Genomic DNA, 16,760 nt, shown 5'->3' with positions numbered 1-16,760 from the left:
AATAATAAACAGATATAGTAAATACTTACTCATCAAACAATACTGAGTTTCCAATATATCATATACTGTGCTAGAAATTGGAACTACTATGTTAACCAGTGGAGAAGGAAATGGCAACCCCCTCCAGTGTTCTTATCTGGAAAATTCCATGGATGGAGGAACTTGGTGGGCACTAGTCCGTGGGGTTGCCAGGAGTCGGACACGACTGAATGACTAACACACACACACACACATTAACCAAAAAATATATATTTGTGGGGTTTGTTAGTAATGGGAATTAAAACTTGAAATTCCTGTGTCACTACTAAGCCTTCCCTCCTTTAGTCCATCTGTCCATCCATCACTTTGCTCCGTGTCTGTATTCATTGCCCCTTATCCGTCCCTGTCACAAACACAGAGAACACAGGAAACTATTATTTTAACTGATATGTTCAAGGAACCTGTAATGCCAAAGCCATCAAAATGCTAAAAATAGATGCCAGAGCTCCCTGTTCACAGTCAACAACAGCAGAAAGAAAAGATTTTAAATTATCAAACCAATCAAAGAGTGCATTTCAAGCACCCAAGCTGGCTATCAGATTAGCTATAACTAGAATTTTAAAAGTGAGCCAAACACCTGTGCAAACTCCTCAGCACCTGTGTGTCCCCAGGCCCCGCTCGTCTGGGAGTGAGTGAGTCACATTTACAGAAACATAGAGGTTGTCTAACTCTTCCTTGGCCGACTGTTGAGGGTTTTCCAGGTCTCCTTAGACGCTCCCCGAGCCCTTCTGCGTGGCCCCCGAGACGGCCGCTGGGACTGAAGACCCGGGGGCTTGCAGCCACCGCTCCCTATTGTCCGGCTCCGGCTTCCGTCCTGGCTCCGCGGGACATGGTCAGCACGGCTCCCAGCCCCGCGCAGCCTGGGGATGTGCGATTTCAGCGAGGCCGCCTCTGGGGACAGCTTCGGGCAGTGTTGTCTGAGGCCACGCGGTGCTCGGGCTGCGCTTTGCTAAAGCCGCCGGATCTCCAATGTGGCAAGCGGCCTCCCCCGCGGAGTGCCCACTGTCCTCAGCAGGGGAATGGCGAAAACAGACAGCCTCCCCGTTCCTCTCCACTAAATGTCCTCGTTAGCAGCTCAGAGTGCTGCCGCACACAAAGCCCGCGCAGGAAACAAACGCCGGGTTTCTTTCTGTGAGGATCTCCAAAACGCTGGGCCTCCGCCTGACTGCGTCGGATGCGGAGTCAGAGCCAAGGCCGAGCCTCCACCGCCCCTAGCAAACCTAGACCTTCCGGCTGGCGTGACTGGCACCCAGAGGCCTGGCCTGGCTGCAGACCAGGCTCCTGTCTCTCACTCAGACCGCCCTACCTTGCACACCAGCCGTGCACAGAACACAGGGCTTCGAGAATGAGGGGAAGCCAGCGGCGGCCAGGGCCGCTGCACGAGGTCTGGCCCGGAAGACATAGCGGGATGCGTGACAGTAAACACGCGTGGCCTGTCAAGACATTCCCTCTGACCTGGCCGATTCTTCGCTCTGCCTGAGCTGAGTCAGAACTTGGGGTGCTTCCGCGAGGACACAGGAGGAAGCTCGGAGCTCCCTCTGCGAGGCCCACCAGGCAGCCCCGAGTGCAGGCGTATCCTTCCCGCTGCTTGCTGAGGCCACGGGAAAGCAAAGGAGCAGTAACTCGGGACGAATGAAAACAATCAGTCCTGCTCATCTTAAATTTAGACTCACCTGTTTCTTATTGAAGTACAGTTGATTTATAATATTATATTCGTTTCCGGTATACAGCATAGTAATTCGGGCTTTTTTTTTAGATAACGGCTAGAATGCCCTCCGCTGTACAGTATACAGTTTGTTATGTATTTTACTGCATAGTCGTTTGTATCTGCTCACCCCACACCCCTAATTTATCCTCCCCTACCCACTTCTCTCTCCTCTTTGGTCACCAAAATTTTTATTTTCTACAGCTGTGTAGATTCACCTTTTGGGTGTGGTCTAGCTCACAAGACCTTCTTGTGAGTATGGGTTGCAGGCCCTTCCCAGGATAAATGCATACAGACCAGGACGGATGCAGATAGGGTGTCACGTGTGAGCACCCCGCTCCCTAACGGATAAATGCCGGTGAACAAAGCTCTCCCTAAGGAGATCGGCTCATCCACCTCCCTCAGCAAGAGAAAGAGAAACCAGAGGGTTTCTCTGTCCTGCCTAAGGGGGTTTGGAACAAAAGCTCATTCAATCCTCAAGCCCAGAATATACCAAGATAGGAGCTTGAGAAAAGAGGCATTAAGTGTTTTTCTCTACAGATTTCAGAAGAGTGAATGTGCCTTCTGAATCATTTCAAATTTTGGAGAAACTTCACTTTCACTGTCATTGGCAGTCTCCTGCCTTGCTCTGAAACTCAAGGTCAGTCCACACAGGCACTGGTTGAGGATGTTCTGCACAGTGTTTAAAATCACCTTCTCCCTGCCAATGTTTAGGGGCTGTGGTTGTACCCACATACACATTCTCCCTGCTCAGGAGGAGTCATTCCCAAGAGGTCTCCTCTCATCCGTACAGATGGATTCCTGGTGATCCCACCCTTCCAGCCCTCCAGACGGACCTCAACACACCTAGGCTGAGCACAACCCTGCCTCTGCTGAAAGCAGGACCTGTCACTGACCTTTGTAGTCACGTATATTTACCTTTCTGCCCAGCTTACTAAACTGTTCACACTGCCTGAAGTACGTGCGCTTAGTCACTCAGTTGTGTCTGACTCTCTGTGACCCCATAAACTTCCAGGCTCCTCTGTCCATGGGATTCTCCAGGCAAGAATACTGGAGTGGGTAACCATGCCCCCTCCAGGAGATCTCCCTGACCCAGGGATCGAGCCTAGGTCTCCCTCATTGCGGGTGAATTCTTTACTGTCTGAGCCACCGGGGAAGCCCTCCTGTGGTGTACAAATGCCCTGTGAGCATATATACCTATATTCGATCCAAATATAGGCCAAAGACTTCATGAAATTATAAACCTACACTAGCATATGCAATCCTTTTTCCCCTCTGCTAGAAAATCAGCCCCAGTTATTTTCAAATTCCACATAGCTATGAGCTAGGGAAATGTCTTTCATGGGTCTAAGCCTAAATTCTAGACTGCTGCTTTATTTGGTTTTACTTTTATAATATAATTAGTAAAGCTTAGTGTGCTGCCTTTGGACTGAAATATTTGCATATTGTCTTCAAGGTGTCTATAATTACTGTACTTTTATATTTCTGAAATTATAAGGCCTTAGTTAAACTTATCAGTTAAAAAACAGCAAGCATTTTGACTAAAATTCTTTGCTGAGGAGTGAAAAAACACCCTAGAATTGAAGACTTTTCCCTAACCTGCTCAAGACAAAGTGAATTGAGTTTGGAACACAGAGGGAAAATGAAGTTCTAAAGAAATACCACATAAAGGGAACCAGATCTGGTACTTTGTAAAATAATACTGCCATTGTGTTTAAATAAAAAAACGAGAAAATTGATTACATTAAATATTCTTGGTCTTTGTGGTAAATTGCACTATTAGCTCCAAATTCTTTAAACCCATCCCCCTGTTTCCATACCTTTTTCTAAATTGTGCCAGTTCCAGCCTAGGTTTTAAAAGGTCTGAGTGTGTCTATCTGCCTTCTTGTGTTTCTGCCATTTATGAGAAGTTCATGCCTGGCTTGCCTGCCAGCCTCAAGCAAGGACGAGTTACTCATGGAGCAGAGCCATCCAGCCAAGCTGCTCCAATCCGCCAGCCTGGATCAACTAGCCCCCAGGCAACCCACAGACATGTGAGTGAGTCTAGCCAAGATCAGCAAAGCTGACCAGCCAATCCCAGTCTAGATCTCCTGACTCCAGGCTGCCCGGCAGACACACATGAAGAAAATAATGCTTTTTGTTACAGACCACTGAGGATACTTTTTTTCTTATTTTGTTATTTGTTATTTAACAATACTTTTTATTATTTTTAACCAATACCATCTAATTAATACGATGTATAAACTTGAAAAATATTGTTTAATTCCATTTAGAAATTTGTTCCTTTGGAAAAGTTAAATTCTAACTCTTCTTGAAATTAAAGTTGCTAGATAGAGCAAAACATTGGACTTTCAAACCAAAGCATGATAGAGTGATTTGATGCATATTTTACTCTGTATTTTAAAGTGAGTGTGATATGTGGACACACACACACACACACACACACACACACACACACACACACACACACACACACACACACACACACACACAATCTAATTGACCAGACAGAGATGAGAGAAAATAGAAATCAAGATACAAGGACAGCCCATTGACTTTTTAGTAGAATTTTGAGCAATAACGCCTTAGCCAACCTGACAGATTTATAACTGACTAGTAGCCTGGTTCCATCTTACAAATTTCCAAAGGAAGACTTTGTTCCACCTTACCAACCATTCCACACACTCCAATTCAGGAAAGGACCATTCATCTCTACATTGTGTAATCCCAGCGAACTTCCTAGGAGGCAGAGGTACAGTGATAGCAACTGGACAGCTACCTTTAGCAATTTACTTTTAGCAGTGTAGTCACTCGCTAAACAAGGATTCCCTACAAAGACAAATCAACATCTATATTCCACCTTTTCAAACTATTTCTATAAACCAGTATTTGGCATTAATCAGCAAGCGCCTTTCAAGCTTCTAAAATCGTATAAGAAGGCAGAGCTTCATTATCCTAATTTCTGTTCTTTCTTTTCTTGTCCAGGGTGAAATGAAACCACTCCACGGGTCTTCATGCTAGGAAATAATGGAAAATGATTTATTTAAATTAAAGCAATTTATTAGTCTTTTATTTGCTAACAAGTTACCTTCAATTATTAAGAATATAAAACTATTGAAAAGTGGTATTCCCTTGGTTTGTTTTAAATTAATTATTATCAACTCAGCTCTGTGGAGTTTATTAAGAAATTAAATCTTTATGAATATAAAATGTACTTATAAGAGTAAAAAATGAGAAAGCTACTTTATCTGCCAAGTAGCTGAGAATTTTATATTTAAATTCATTCAAAGTAGTTTTGAAGCAGTTTAAATTCTGCAGAATGTGAACATTCACTGACTCCTTCTTTAAGAGCTAGAATGACTCACTTCTGTGTATAAAATAGATAACTGATGAGAACCTCTGTACAGCACAGGCAACTCTACTTAATGCTCTCTGGTGACCTAAACGGGAAGGGAATTTAAAAAGCAGTGGATATGTGTATATGTATAACTGATGTACTTTGCTGTACAAAGAAACTGATACAACCTTGTAAAGCAACTATATTCCAATAAAAAACATAGAATTCCTACAGTCTTATTCATTGGGCATGATATGAGGATGTGTATAAAATTTCATATAAACCTGGGAAAATACCCCTTTGTCCTGAAAAGTCTGTTTTTTAATCATTCATTTAAAAACAGTTCCTGAGTGCTGTCCTAGTCAGGGCCCCGCAGGAAACAGACGGCATCCTCACATTAGGAGGTTTGCAGGAGGGCCTCCTTTAACAGTCGGGGCAGGCTGAAGAGTAGGGCAGACATGCTGGATCAAGCGTCAGACCTGCAGGGCTCCTAAACCCACGGAGGGGTCAGTGGCAGAGGACTGCCTTAGAGAAGCAGTGGCTGCAAGCCGGAGGCCTCCGAATTGGCTCTCGGTAAAATGCGCCTGAACACGACCTGCCTTTTGAACCTGTGTCTCGGTGCTAACTCAGATGCTGTCGAGTTAGTAGGCAAGCATGCACACACTCCGCCTTCCCTCGCATTTCCGTTAATCACAAGTGCTGGGTTCAATGCTCTCCAATTCTCCTTCCAGGGCTAACATTCTACACTCGATTTTCCCATTGGACCATCTGTTCCAATTCTTCTGTGTTCAAGCCAGATCAAATACCCTACCTGAAAGCCAAATTCCTTTTTTTTTTTTTTTTTTTTTTGCTGTTTTGGGTCTTCATTGCAGCATGGAGGCTTTCTCTAGTTACAGTGCTGGGGTTTTTCTAGGTGTGGTGTGCAGGACTACTTGCCTCGGGGCAGGGGGTCCTTAAGTTCCCCGACCAGGGAAGTCCCTTCAGTTTCATTCGTTTGACTTACCTTCCCCCACTTAAATAGCTTTATTTGACCTAGCCTAACGTCTTACTAACAGAGAAGGCAATGGCACCCCACTCCAGTACTCTTGCCTGGAAAATCCCATGGATGGAGGAGCCTGGTGGGCTGCAGTCCATGTCAGATACGACTGAGTGACTTCACTTTTCACTTTCATGCATTGGAGAAGGAAATGGCAGCCCACCCCAGTGTTCTTGCCTGGAGAACCCCAGGGACGGCAGAGCCTGGTGGGCTGCCATCTATGGGGTCGCACAGAGTCGGACACAACTGAAGCAACTTAGCAGGAGTAGCAGCAGCAGCAACGTCTTACTAAAGGAGATCAGTCCTGGGTGTTCATTGGAAGGACTGATGCTGAAGCTGAAACTCCAATACTTTGGCCACCTGATGAGAAGAGCTGACTCATAGGAAAAGACCCCGGTGCTGGGAGGGATTGGGGGCAGGAGGAGAAGGGGATGACAGAGGATGAGATGGCTGGATGGTATCACCGACTCAATGGACATGAGTTTGAGTGAACTCTGGGAGTTGGTGATGGACAGGGAGGCCTGGCGTGCTACGATTCATGGGGTCGCAAAGAGTTGGACATGACTGAGCTACTGAACTGAACTGAACATCTTACTCATTAAAAATGGTTAATAGATGATTTCTGAATCTAATATAGTTACACTGACTGCAGTGGGATACCATCACATCTATTTTTATATACCCACTGGATTACCTTTCTCTGATCTTCAGCAACTTGATAAACAAAATAGCAGTTTTGAATAATTACATTATATATTAGCATTTTAGGTTTTTCATACCTGCTACCTCATTATATCATCATAGATTCTTTTTATAGCATTTTTTCAATCATAAATAAATGTATTTAATTACATAAAGTTGAAGTATTAGAGAAACAAAAGTTTTTATTTGCATTCAGTACATTTTACCTTGTATGTTAAAATTTGAGATTGTTCTGGAAGACTATTGCATTCTTTTCATTTAACATGTTGTAATAATATCCCAGCTCTTCAAACAGTTTGGAACATACTATCAAATCATTGCTGATTCTTTCCTGGAATAGTTGTTTTTTCAGAGGAAGTTATTTTCTTAACAATTTATAGGTGCAGAAACTTGAACACAGAAAATTACAGTTTTCTGATAAATGATAAGTGAAGATTTTAAATTACTGTGACTCCTCCTGATATAACTTTTTCCACTGAAACATGAAGATGTTTCCCAAAATGTTGATGCTGATGATCAATGATTATGATAAATGTCACATAAAATCAATTTTTCATCAAAATCCTCAAAGAAATTACAAATAAGATAAATATTTTTATAAGAAGTAGATATATAATAAATTGGATGGATGGATGGATGGATGAGTAGATATAATGAGTAAATAGATGAATGGATAGATTTGATGAATCTAAGCTAGACTGCTTTTTCCATTGAGACAAATGACCAAAGTCTGCATTCAGTTCAGTTCAGTTCAGTCACTCAGCCGTGTCTGACTCTTTGCAACCCCATGGACTGCAGCACGCCAGGCCTCTGTGTCCATCACCAACTCCCAGAGTTTGCTCAGACTCATATCCATTGAGTCAGTGATGCCATCCAACCATCTCATCCTCTGTCATCCCCTTCCTCTCCTGCCTTCAATCTTTCCCACCATCAGGGTCTTTTCAAATGAGTCAGTTTTTTGCATCAGGTGGCCAAAGTATTGGAGTTTCAGCTTCAGCATCAGTCCTTCCAATGAATATTCAGGACTGATTTCCTTAGGGATGAACTGGTTGGATCTCCTTGCAGTCCAAGGGACTCTCAAGAGTCTTCTCCAACACCACAGTTCAAAAGCATCAATTCTTCAGCACTCAACCTTCTTTATGATCTAACTCTTTGCGACCCCATGGACTGCAGCATGCCAGGCTTCCCTGTCCTTCACCATCTCCCAGAGTTTGCTCAAGCTCATGTCCATTGAGTCCATCTCATGGACAGCTCATGTCCATCCAACCATCTCATCCTCTGTCCTCTTCTCCTCCCGCCTTCAATCTTCCTGAGCATCAGGGTCTTTTCCAATGAGTCAGTTCTTTGCATCAGGTGGCCAAAGTATTGGAGTTTCAGCTTCAACATCAGTCCTTCCAATGAATATTCAGGACTGATCTCCTTTAGGATGCACAGGTTGGATCTCCTTGCAGTCCAAGGGACTCGCAAGAGTCTTCTCCAACACCATAGTTCAAAAGCATCAATTCTTCAATGCTTAGCTTTCTTTATAGTCCAACTCTCACATGCATACTTGACTACTGGAAAAACCACAGCCTTGACTAGATGGACTGGCAAAGTCCGCATTAGAGTAAAGTTTAACATTTCCTCTGTGCTTCAGAGCTAAAATACTGAGCTTGATACAATCTTTACCAAGCTAGTCTCACCAGCAAATGAGAACCTGTGAAGCACTCTTGAAAGGGATGGACCTTTGACCATATCCAAAGTTATCTCAGCTGCAGCCCGTCTCACAAGGCTGCTGAAACACTGTACCCAGTGGAAAGAGTCCCTGCTGCGCTTCTTGCAGTGCGGATGGATATCCCTCACGGAAGCATGCAAGAGCACCTAATATCTTGCCTCTTGCAGAATGGTGAACAGTATTTGTTTCTTCTATCCCGAAATAACTCTTCGTTCTTCAGTTCTGGAGAAATTATTTGGTATAAGTGAACTCAGTTACAATATCTGAAACACAGAAGACCATGCATTGGGAATAAACTTTGCTATCGCTAAAGAGAGAGAGATTGAGGAGAGGAAGCAGGGAACATCTGCCCATCCTGGCTGGAGGAGGAACTGCATTCTCTCTCTCCTGGGATCTGACTCTAGCTTGTGGTGCCAGCAAGGCACACTCTTACGTGAACTCTCATCACCTTGCCCATAAATGTTTAAGTATGTGAGTTGCAAGTATTTATGGATGAAATGATCAAGACTCCTTCAAAGAAGTATAAGACTATGCCCACTTAAGAAAAATTACGAATTTCTTAATATCTTTCTGTCTATCTCTCTCTCCTCCTCATTTTCGGTGTGTGTTCAAACCAGGATCCAAAATCTCATGCAGTTCAACAGGTCAGCAAAAAGCTCCTATGTCCCGTCAATCTGTTTCAGTCTCTCTTTTTTAACTCCTTCACTCTCTGTTTGATTCACTTGTTGTAAAAACCAGGTGTTTCATCTTGCTGAGTTTCTCTCTATGTGCATTTTACAGGCCACAAACCCATGTTGTCATATCATTTGTTTCTATGCTTCTAGATTTCCCATGAGTTTATATCAATTTCCTTGCTTCCTATGGATCTAGAGGCCTAATCAGATTCATGCTTCGTTTGTGGGGAAAGAGGGAGTAGTTCTCTTGTCCTAATATCCAAGGGAAGCGGTTGGAGTTCATATACCATATAATCAGAGAATCATTTTGCTTACTTTTAATTTCTGCTCTACCTCTAAAATTTCCAAGAGACTGTGGAAAGGACAGACACACCCTGGCTGCCGCACTCCTGTCTCCTGTGACGAGGGAGGGAGGCCCATCTGTCATAAACGCGGCGCCATCTCTAACCCCAGGTTAACAGTTGGCTCTGTCTGCACCAGGCTCACGCTCTCCCGAGTCTCAGCCCTGAAGTCGGGTCTCCATTACAGATGCTGCCTTCTGCTTGTATCCTTTTTTCCATCAAAGGTCTTCAGTAAAGACCCTCTCAGTCCCTTATATCCCTCCTCATTAAAGGATGCATCTTGGCCTTGAACCTCTAGCTCATAAAGTCTCAACACTATCTCAACACTATGAGCTCCTCCAGCCTTTAACCTGTTACCAAGGGGATTCACTGTCCTTACTGTTACACACCTAAGAGAAACACTTGTTGTTCAGTCATGTCTGACTCTTTGTAACCCCAGGGAATGGCGCACGCCAAGCTTCCCTGCCCTGCAGGAGTTTGCTCAGACTCATGTCCACTGATTCAATGATGTCAGTCAACAATCTCATCCTCTGTCATCCCCTTCTCCTCCTGCCTTCAATCTTTCCCAGCATCAGGGTCTTTTCCAATGAGTCGGCTCTTCACATCAGGTGGCCAAAGTATTGTAGCTTCAGCATCAGTCCTTCCAATGAATATTCAGGGTTGAGTTCCTTTAGGACTGATGAGTTTGATCTCCCTGCTATCCAAGGGACTCTCAAGAGTCTTCTCTTGAAAAGAGAAACACTACCTCCTTCTCAAAGCAAAGACAATTCTAAAATGATATACTGTTTCCATCTATATGGTGAAATAGCAGGTAACTCTATCTGATAAGCCCAGCCTCCAGGATATAGGATTTAACACAAAGAATAATATAATAGGATTATAGGATTTCATGGAACAGTTCACAATAAGACAAGAAAATTTTTACAAAGGGGACCTGATATAATCCTTAAAGGAACATTACCAGTTAACCTCATCGTCTTCATTCTACCAGACAAACTGAGAAACTTGCCAAGGGACATAAAACTGTCTTTCTATTACAACATATGGTATTTAATCAATATTCAAATTAGCAATGGCTGTCCAAAGTCAGACAATGACAAGAAAAAAGAAAAACATATTTAGAAACTCTTCATGGGTCTGACTACAGACAATATTCATTCTGCATTCAAACTGGTGCAGCAATCTTTCAGAATCAAGGGAAGAAAAAAATAAAGATTAAAACTCCACATATTCTTCTGGGTTCAGGAGATTGGCAGGTCACCCTAGGGGGTAATATCCTGTTACTGATGGAGATGCAAACTGCTGGTGCTGCAGAGGCAAGACACAGCTTGGCATTGTTCTGCTTTTGGCTCCAAAACCATAAGCAACCAACAGCTTGCTAAGCTGTTTTATCTGTCCTCTCCCTATTCTCTCATTGGGTGTCATCAGTGCTTTCGTGTAAACATCTTTCTTTTTACTATTCAGCACTTTTTAAAATATCAGAGTATATGTGATATTTAGGATTTAGCTAAACATTCAGATTTTCTATATCAAATTGAAAACTAATTTTATTTGCTTGTCTCTGCAACCCTTCCTGCTAGGTGCCAACAGTGAAGAGCCCTTGTTTATTCCTCTGCCTAGCCCCCAGGTGTCTCCTGATTTGTTCAAGCCTAAACAATAGGGAGGAACATAAGCTAGGATCTGTCATTGTGTGCCTTTGTTTTTTATTGGAATGAGGGTTTCCCTGGTGGCTCAGATGGCAAAGAATCCGCCTGCAATGTGGGAGATCTGGGTTTGATCCCTGGGTTGGGAAGATCCCCTGGAGAAGGGCATGGCAACCCATGCCTGGAGAATCCCATGGACAGAGGAGCCTGGCGGGCTGCAGTCCGTGGGGTCGCTAAGCGTCGGTCACAACTGAGCGACTAAGCGCAGCACACAGTTGATTCACAATATTGTGTTAGTTTCAGGTGTGTGGCATGGTGATTCAGTGTTTTTGCAGATTATACTCCATCGTAGGTTATTACAAACTAATGACTGTAATTCGCTGTGCTATATAGTGTATCCTTGTTGCTAATCTATTTCATACAGAGTAGTTTATATCTGTTTATAGCCTGCCCATAATTCATCCCTCCCTCCTCCCCTCTCTCCTCTGGCAAGCACCGGTTTGTTTTCTGTATCTGTGAGTCTCTTTCTGTTTTACATGTGCATTCATTTGTGTATATTTTAGTGTGTATATTTTATATTTTGTGCACATATAAGTAATATCACATAGTATTTTTATTTCTCTGTCTGACTTATTTCACTAAGCCTAATAATCTCCAGGTCCATCCACATTTCTGCAAATGGCAAACTTTCATTCGTTTTTATGACTAATAGTTCATTATATGTATATACTGTGTCTTCTTAAGCCAATAGTCTGTTGAGGGGCACCTGGTTTGTTTCCATGACCTGGCTATTGCAAACAGCACCGCTGTGAACACTGGGGTGTACGTATCTTTTTGAATTACTATTTTAATTTTTTTCCAGATATATACACAGGAGTGGAATTGATGGATCATATGGTAGTTCTATTTTTCTTTTTTGCAGGAAACTCCATACTGTTCTTCGTCGTGGCTGCACTAATTTACATTTCTACCAACAGGGTAGGAGGATTCCCTTTTTTCCACGTCCTTGCCAATATTTGTTATTTGTAGACTTTATGATGATAGACACTCTGACTGGTGTGAGCTGATACCTCATTATGGTTTTGATTTGCATTTCTCTAATAATTAGCAATGTTGAGTATCTTTTCATGTGCCTCTTAGCCATCTGTATGTCTTCTTTGGGAAAATGTCTACTCAGGTCTTCTGCCCATTTTTGATTGAGTTGTTTGGCTTTTTGCTATTGAGTTGTATGCATCAAATATATATTGGATATTAATCCCTTCTCAGTCAAATCATTTACAAATATTTCATCCCAATCCATAGGCTGTCTTTTCATTTTTGTTGATGATTTTCTTTGCTGAGCAAAAGCTTGTACGTTTGATTAGGTCCCATTTGTTTACTCTTTGTTCCTATTTCTTCTGCCTTAGGAAGCTGATCCAAAAAAAAACATTGCTACAATGTTTGTCAAAGAGTGTTCTGCCTATGCTCTCTGCTAGAAGTCACAAGGTTTTTGTTCTTACACATAAGTCCTTAAACAATTTTGAGTTAATTTTCACATATGGTGTAAGGAAATGTTCTAATCCCACTGTTTTTCATGTAGCTGTCCAGTTTTCCCAGAACAACTTATTGAAGAGACTAAATTTTCTCCATTGTACATTTTTGCCTCCTTTGTCATAGATTAACTGACCATAAGTACATGGACTTATTTCTCGTCTCTATTCTTTTTCATTGATTTATGTGTCTGTTCTGTGGCAGTATGACACTGTTTTGATTAATGTAGTCTTGCATTATAGTCTGAAGTCTGGGATAGTTATACCTCCAGCTTTGTCCGTTTTTCCTCAAAACTGTTTTGGCAGTTTGGGGTCTTTAATGATTTCAGTGAAAAGAAGTAGAGGAAAACGATAGAGTGGGAAAGACTAGAGATCTCTTCAAGAAAATTAGAGATAAACATTTCATGCAAAGATGGGCACAATAAAGGACAGAAACTGCATGGACCTAACAGAAGCAGAAGATATTAAGAAGAGGCGTCAAGAATACACAGAATAACTATATAAAAAAGATCTTCATGACCCAGATAACCACGATTGTATGATCACACACTTAGAGCCAGATATCTTGGAGTACAAAGTGAAGTGGGCCTTAGGAAGCATCACTATGAACAAAGCTAGCAGAGATGATGGAATTCCAGCTGAACTATTTCAAATCCTTAAAGATGATGCTGTGAAAGTGGTGTACTCAATATGCCAGCAAATTTGGAAAACTCAGAAGTGGCCACAGGACTGGAAAAGGTCAGCTTTCATTCCAATCCCAAAAAGGGCAATGCAAAAGAATGATCAAACTACCACACAATTGCACTCATCTCACACACTAGTAAAGTAATCCTCAAAATTCTCCAAGTTAGGTATCAACAGTTCATGAACCAAGAACTCCCATATGTTCTAGCTGGATTTAGAAAAGGCAGAGGAACCAGAGATCAAATTGCCAACATCCATTGGATCTTCAAAAAAGCAAGAGAGTTCCAGAAAAACATCTGCTTTATTGACTATGCCAAAGCCTTTGACTGTGTGGATCACAACAAACTGGAAAATTCTGAAAGAGATGGGAATACCAGACCACCTTACCTGCCTCCTGAAAAACCTGTATGCAGGTCAAGGGGCAACAGTTAGAACTGGACATGGAACAGCAAACTGGTACAAAATTAAGAAAGAAGTATGTTAAGGCTGTATGTTATAATCCTGATTATTTAACTTATATGCAGAGTACATCATGCAAAATGCCAGACTGGATGAAGCACAAGCTGGAACCAGGATTGCTGGGAGAAATATCAGTAACCCCATATATGCAAATGACACCACTCTTATGGAAGTAAGTGAAGAGGAACTAAACAGCCTCTTGAAGGTGAAAGAGGAGAGCGAAAAAGCTGGCTTAAAACTCAACATTCAAAAAACTAAGATCATGGCATCTGGTTCCATCACATCATGGCAAATAGATGGGGAAACAATGGAAACAGTGACAGGCTTTATTTTCTTGGGCTCCAAAATCACTGCAGATGGTGACTTCAGCCATGAAATTAAAAGATGCTTACTCCTTGGAAGAAAAGCTATGACAAACCTGGACAGTGTATTAAAAATCAGAGACATTACTTTGCCAACAAAGGTCCCTCTAGTCAAGGCTATGGTTTTTCCAGTGGTCTTGTGTGGATGTGAGAGTTGGACCATAAAGAAGGCTGAGTGCCGAAGAATTGATGCTTTTGAACTGTGGTGTTGGAGAAGACTCTTGAGAGTCCCTTGGACTCCAAGAAGATCAAACTGGTTAATCCTAAAGAAAATCAATCCTGGATATTCATTGGAAGGACTGATATTGAACCTGAAGCTCCAATACTTTGGCCACCTGATGTGAAGAACTGACTCACTGGAAAAGACCCTGGTGCTGGGAAAGATTGAAGGTGGGAGGAGAAGGGGACAACAGAGGATGAGATGGTTGGATGGCATCATCGACTCAATGGACATGAGTTTGAGCAAGCTCTGGGAGATGGTGAAGGACAGAGAAGCCTGGCATGCTGCAGTCCATGGGGTCGCAAAGAGTTGGACATGACTGAGCAACTGAACAACAACAAATGATTCCATATGAATTTTAGGATTATTTTTCTATTTCTCTGAAAAATACCATTGGTATGTTGATAGGGGTTGTGCTAAGTCAATAGACCGCTTTGTACCCTTTTAAGATGATTGGAAACATTGCCATTTTTTTTAACAGACTCTCTATTAAAGGATCCACTCCTTATAGGCAAGATATGTTTTGCTGTGCTCATCTTTTCCAAATCACTATATTCCAACCATTCATATATTCATTCATCCACTCATTAATTTATTTGGACATCCATCAGTCTATCCATTCCCTTGACTGCTTATTCATATATCCATTTATTCATTCAACAAACAGCTGTTAAATCCCTGCTCTATGTTAGGAACCACTGTTAAATCATTCTCCCCATTTAGTCATCCTATCTCATTCCTTCCTTTTTTCTCTTGTTCTACTCAAACTTCTGGATCCACATCAGTAATGTTGTAATTCTTCATTATCACCTTCAGAGCATGTAACAGCCTCTCAACATCTATGTGTTGATTAATAAGAAAAGTTTAGAGAACAAGGAGCCAGAAACCGAGGTAAGTAAGCAACAAGGAGGAAGGTTAGGCAGGGCTCAGGAAGTGAAGTGGCCAGAGGATTATCCAACCCAATAAAATTTCTAGGAATGTACATTAGGAATACTGGTATATAATTTAAGTTTCATAAAACATTTGATATGGAAGGAGGAAACCAATTTTCTTATAAAATAAGCAGGTTTCCCAAGGCTAAGTTGTTGTGGGTAGTTTACATTTAGATTTATTTTTCATTTAGATTTATATTTCAAACAGTGGAAGTTGGCAGCATGCAATAATCCTACTTTGATATATACGAAGTGATATTGTTTTGTTAAAGAAGACCATGGTCTTGTCAGGACTCACTAGACATTTATACACGTTTGGGGATGAAACAGACCTGAGTTCAAATCTAAACTCTAACATTTTCTACCCATGTGACTTTAGGCAAGTTGTTACCATTTCTGAGCCTTTGTTTCCTCATTTATACAATAAGAATAATAATACTTATCTGTGTAAAGTTTTGAAAAGTAAATGAGATATATGATAAAATTTTTAGCTCTGCCCCTAACACATAGTAAAATGTTTAATTAAAGTAGCTATTATTAGGACCATAACATGGATTTGCTATTTCTTATAAGCAAATTTAGGTAATTCTTGGTTTATTTTCATACATGCCTACTTCTTTGTAAACAGGAGAGGACATCACCTATATGAAAATATGTACCAACTTCAGTTTTCAGGTTAGGACATATAATTTAACTGAGACTTTATATCTTTACAGAAATTCCAAATCTGCCTACTTTATTGACAATGAATGTTTAACATGGACTACTTCTGAGAAAGTCTCTGAACTTCGTTTATTAAATCAATTACTTCCTTCTATTGGCTTTACTTCATAATGGGAAGTAACCTTGAACAAATTAATCCTTTGTGTCCTAACTTAATGAAATTTTAATTCACAAGTTTGGGCCAGAAGGTAATAAAATGTGAATCAAATAAGATTATGGGGGAAATAAACCAACCATTAGAAGATTTTTTTCCAGTAATCCAGAAACCAGCTCAGATGACCCTGCATCTTAAAATGAGCATAAAATTGGCGTAGACCCTGTGCCTCAGCAGTGGGAAAGCCAGTGCTCTCTTCAAGGTTCCTGCAAATGGACTGGGACCTGTGGTTCTTATGGTCTCCTGGTCTCCAATTATCAGCTTCTTCTAAAGATAAATTATTCAATATATGAATAATTTCACCATGATCCTCTTTTCCCCAACTTTTCCCGACATTGTACTGACCCAAACTTGAAACTTGACATTTTTCTTTTGATTTCTATAAAAACAAACTCCTCGCAAAAAGCATTTATGTGCAGAGCTGACTTTGCTGAAGGTTTGGAGAGGAAGGAAGGAGAGGAGGTGGTCAACCATCACAACAATGGAAAAACAAGAGAGCTACAACT

The sequence above is a fragment of the Cervus elaphus genome, chromosome 19 (assembly GCF_910594005.1).
Source record: "Cervus elaphus chromosome 19, mCerEla1.1, whole genome shotgun sequence".
In the NCBI taxonomy this organism is placed as follows: domain Eukaryota; kingdom Metazoa; phylum Chordata; class Mammalia; order Artiodactyla; family Cervidae; genus Cervus; species Cervus elaphus.
Note: the sequence above shows the minus strand (reverse complement) of the source record.